Source organism: Lampris incognitus, chromosome 17 (assembly GCF_029633865.1).
Source record: "Lampris incognitus isolate fLamInc1 chromosome 17, fLamInc1.hap2, whole genome shotgun sequence".
Taxonomy (NCBI): domain Eukaryota; kingdom Metazoa; phylum Chordata; class Actinopteri; order Lampriformes; family Lampridae; genus Lampris; species Lampris incognitus.
The window spans coordinates 7,779,691-7,785,690 of record NC_079227.1 but is presented as its reverse complement, the minus strand read 5'-3'; positions in this window follow the sequence as shown (position 1 = coordinate 7,785,690).

Here is a 6,000-nt window from a genome sequence, read left to right as displayed (position 1 = left end):
GTTTTTTTCTCTCTGTTGGGGGAAAAGAACAGAAATGTCTATTTTGTATCTGCTCAATGAAATTCCTTTATCTGTCCTTTATTTCAGATTTCATTCTACTCACGTCCATTGGAAATGGTTTATGTAAGAGTTGGGCCCTAGTAGGAGGGCTCTACGGAGAGCTAGTACTCCTGCAAGTAAGTGTCCCTTGGTAATCATATACAGTACGTGGAAGGTCTTTGTGAAGCTTAAAGCAAGAAGTCGTGGGACGACCTACGACGAGTGATCAATGTCGATCTGAACTCCAATCGACGTGAGAAATGTCCAAGTTTGGACCTGGAGGGAGTCACGGGAAATGACGTGCTATTGATCCCAACTCGTCTGATTCATGAGAATGGACCTTCGCTGCACATTTCCACTTCTCCCTCCTCTCGAGTGTCGAAGTCAGGCAAACACCAAAGAATAAAAACCTCTGAACAGACGGCATCAGATCAATGTCATACAATCCAAATCATATATATATATATATATATATATATGTATATATACATATGTTCAAACTCAGTTCCTGACATAACCTTGGAGAAGTGCATAAGAATTGCAGAGGCAGGAAAAGTGCTCATGTCAAAGCTGAACGAAAAGAGAGCAAGGTTCAAAACCAGCACTAACAAACACTCAAAGAGGGCGGGTGTGAATTCTGACATGGCAGCGACGGCTCTGGCTGCACGGCCGCCGACGGGGACAACACATCTACAGTGACTGCTCAGTAGAGTCGGCCCCGGCAACATCTTCAACCACCACCGAATACTCAGATCGAAAATCTCCCACAGCTTAACCTGGACCCATGGCACCTGCACCATCATCTCCGAAGCATCACGTCTCTCATCACCACTACAGTCTGGTCTCGCTCCTGTCACAAGTAGGGCTGGGCATTGGCAAGGACCTCACGATACCATACGTATCACGATACATGGGGTCACGATACGTATCACGATACATGGGGTCACGATACCATACGTATCACGATACATGTGGTCCCGATACGATACGTATCACGATACATGGGGTCCCGATACGATACGTATCCCGATACATGGGGTCACGATATGATACGTATCACAATACATGGGGTCACGATACGATACGTATCACGATACATGGGGTCACGTTACGATACGTATCACGATACATGGGGTCACGATACGATACGTATCACGATACATGGGGTCACGATACGTATCATGATACATGTGGTCCCGATACGATACGTATCACGATACATGGGGTCACGATACGATACGTATCACGATACATGGGGTCACGATACGATACGTATCACGATACATGGGGTCCCGATACGTATCACGATACATGTGGTCCCGATACGATACGTATCACGATACATGGGGTCACGATACGATACGTATCACGATACATGGGGTCACGAAACGATACGTATCACGATACATGGGGTCACGATACCATACGTATCACGATACATGGGGTCACGGAACGATACGTATCACGATACATGGGGTCACGATACGATACATATCACGATACATGGGGTCACGGAACGATACGTATCACGATACATGGGGTCACGATACGATACGTATCACAATACATGGTGTCACAATACGATACGTATCACAATACATGGGGTCACGATACGATACGTATCACGATACATGGGGTCACGATACGATACGTATCACGATACATGGGGTCACGATACGATACGTATCACGATACATGGGGTCACGATACGTATCACGATACATGTGGTCCCGATACGATACGTATCACGATACATGGGGTCACGATACGATACGTATCACGATACATGGGGTCACGATACGATACGTATCACGATACATGGGGTCACGATACGATACGTATCACGATACATGGGGGTCACGAAACGATACGTATCCACGATACATGGGGTCACGATACGATACGTATCACAATAGATGGGGTCACGGAACGATACGTATCACGATACATCGGGTCCCGATACGATACATATCACAAATACATGGGGTCACGATACGATACGTATCACAATACATGGGGTCACGGAACGATACGTATCACGATACATGGGGTCACAATACCATACGTATCACGATACATGGGGTCACGATACGATACGTATCACGATACATGGGGTCACGATACCATACGTATCACGATACATGGGGTCACGATACCATACGTATCACGATACATGGGGTCACGATACCATACGTATCACGATACATGGGGTCACGATACCATACGTATCACGATACATGGGGTCACGATGCGATACATATCACGATATATGGGGTCACGGTACGATACGTATCACGATACATGGGGTCACGATACGATGCGTATCACAATACATGGGGTCACGGAGCGATACGTATCACGATACATGGGGTCACGATACGTATCACGATACATGGGTCACGATACCATACGTATCACGATACATGGGGTCACGATACAATACGTATCACGGTACATGGGGTCACGAAACGATACGTATCACAATACATGGGGTCACGATACGATACGTATCACAATACATGGGGTCACGATACGATACATATCACGATGCATGGGTCACGATACAATACGTATCACGGTACATGGTGTCACGATACGATACGTATCGCGATACGTGGGGTCACGATACGATACATGGGGTCACGATATGTGATGGCACGATACGATACGTATCACGGTAAATGGGGTCACGATACGATACGCATCACGATACATGTGGTCACAATACGATGTGTACATTGTGATACGATTCGTATTGCGATACATTGCAATATTCTACATAATTTACAGAAAATTTCAAAATATAGCGGAAAATACAACTTGCTGTGTACCACCTGGGTAGTCTAATATTTACGTCACATTACATTTTGATAACTCAGCCGACAAATTGCATCAAAACTATCCATGCATCCATTACCCGCCCCGCTGATCCTGCTCCCGGGGTCGTGGGATGCTGGAGTCCATCCCAGCAGTCACTGGGGCAGCAGGCGGGGGGGAGACACCCTGGACAGGTTTCATTCAACATTTCCATTCCAGTTTATCAGAATGGTATTTGCGGTGCATGGTGCACACTGTGTCACTGAACACACCGAACTGCGATGTCGACACAATACCATCATAAAATCTAGTCATAAAATGAAGTGCAGATTAAGTGTCCTTACTGTGCCACTGAACACACTGAGCTGAAATCCGTTTTAGAACACGAACATGTTTTCTAATGTACCGATACGAGGGGCTGGCACCGTGGTATCTGGAGCAGAACCGAGCCAGAGACAGCGTCCCCCCCCCCCCGGCCCGTTCACATGCATTCATTTCTGCACATCTGCACCTCATCTGCACAGCCGCTGTCACTGGAAGGGTTTTTTTGTGTGTGTGTCCTCATTGCTGTGTTGTGTTGTTTTGTGTCCCTGTCGGTGACGACAGAGAGGGTGGGTTGAAAAAAAGCCACATGTCGTTGGATTTTTGAATACGTGACAAATAGACAAACAGACGTGATATCTAACATGTGCCTGCAAACGGCTGTCGCCAGAGACAGACCCTGTTTACACTCGGTTTTAAAATGCGTTTTGGGCGATCGGACCACAAGTGGACAGCGAGACACAACGCCGTCTACACCTGTGTCTATCTTGTGTGTCCAGGTGCGTCCTGCTGGCCACTTGTGATCAGATTTCGTTACTCCGAAGACGAAGAAGAAGAAGAAGAAGAAGAAGAAGAAGAAGAAGAAAAAGGAGGAGGAGGAGGAGAAGGAGAAGGAGAAGGTGGTTTCCTGTTACCCTTGCCGGGGACGCATCAGGACGTTTACACTACAAAAGGTATGTGGTCACATGCGTCCCAGACCACCTCGGCAGGTGGTCTGAGTACCCGGTTCACAAAACGTTTTGGTGGTCGTTTACACTTGTATTTAGAGCTGTCCACTTGTGATCCGATCGCAAAAAACCCCCCAAAACAAAACAAAACAAACAACACTATAAAACCCCGCATTTTAAAACCAAGTGTAAACGGGGTCACAGTTCTTCCACTTTTACACGACCTGAAACATCTCTCGCTGTCTGAAACTCGCTCTCTCTGCGTGCAGACAGATGTGCAACATCAGTCAGCTTGCACAGAAGTCTTGACTTTAACGACTTACTCTCTTCTCCGTCTGTCTGGACTTCACAGGGTCTCGAAAGGCCTTCGCTGCTCCCACTAGCCAGCGATCAGTCCGGGGGGCAGCGCCGGGCGATATGGAAAATACTCCCACCACACCAAAATGGGGATCTCAGCAAAATATCAATAGCACGAGATCTGCTGACACGTGTAAAAGCACCACGTTCGAGAGCCCAAGCGAGGCTCGCCACACTGAACTGTTCTGTGAGGTCAAGTGTGGGCTCGAACCAGAACCAGCTGACACGTAGCGGGGCCCTCGTTTTGTGAAGAAGTCGAGGTAATCAATTCCTGGGCATGAATCTCTGGCGATGTGACGTCATGGCCCAGCACAACATCACTGAACGACGACAGACGGTAATGCTGAGTTACTGACCCGCCGGCCCTAAGGACGAACACTTGAGTCCAGGATTTTCCCCTCTTTTTTTGGGGGTGGGGGTGGGGGAGGTGGAGGTGGAGGTGGGGGTGGGGGGGTGATGTTATTTCCGTAGACAGAGTCTAGACAGTTCAGAGAACCTGAAGCCAGAGATCATCAGCATGCGTTGTGCAGCACTGAGTCACAGCCGGGTGAGTTCAGCTGATCCTGGCTCCGATTCTAACGGACTGAATCACCGCACACACACACAACACACACACACACACACACATTACACACACACACACACTCATCCCCCCCCCCCACACACACACACACAATAGGTGAACTGGAGTGTGAGAAACAGCTGAACTCTATACAGGCTAAAGTCAGCAAACATGGACACACACACACACACACACACACACAGACACACACACACGGGGTTTGAGTCCAGTTTAAGTCCACCCAGAAGTGCGGTCGGAGACAGCCAGTTGACACGTGCACGGCGGGAGCCCTGGCACGGTGACACGTCAGGCCTCCGCCGCTGACCTTCATGACAAATCATGTATCAGCGCGTCTGTGAGCTGTCGGTGTGATCCGGATCACTCGCAAAACAGCATCGCGAAGAGCTCGAAGTGTGTTTTCTCGAGTCGTGCTGTGTGTGTAATGTGTGTGTGTGTAATGTGTGTAATGTGTGTGTAATGTGTGTTGCAGCTCCTCACTGTCTTTCAGAACCAGTTCTGCTGTGTTGACTTCTCAAAAAGACTGTACAGGGGAAAGCTGACCGGACCGACCTGTTCCCAACAATGCAGGAGTATTTGGAAATCACGTCATCTGCAACTATTAGCTTTGTGCGTGCGTGCGTGCACGTGCGCGCGCGCGCGCGCGTCGCACCCGTGTTTTTGCACAGGTAGTAGTGGAGACCCAGGGATAGGAGATAGTAGTGGCTCAGAGTTCATTGTGTTTATTTACGCTGTAAAAATCCCTCATTTACTGCCTCGAACCACTTCGGCTGCGCTTTTCTGAGCTAATAGTTCAGGGGTCCCCCATTACTTTTCATAGCGGGCCACTTTTAGGGCCACGGGCCACTCAACCTCCGGCAGCAGGTTGTTCGTTAGTTTTGTTTCGGTGTCGATACGTTGCAGGTATTATCATTTAAACAGAGGTTTTTTCATCTATTTTTCGATATATTACTAGTCTTACTTTTACTAAGAAATTAATTATTATTATTATTTGGTAGGGAAATAAAAAAAAAATCTTCCTCCTGGCATTTCTCCAAAAATTCTCGCGGACCCATAAATCAACCCGTCGCGGGCCGGCCGTGGCCCGCGGGCCGCCTATTGGGGACCCCTGTAATAGATAATTCGCGGTTATCTAACGCCAGGCAGCCTCTCGGGCTGTTTCCGCGTCGGCGTTTTCCCATATTACCTGGTGACAAACTGAGGGGAACCTTTCTAAAT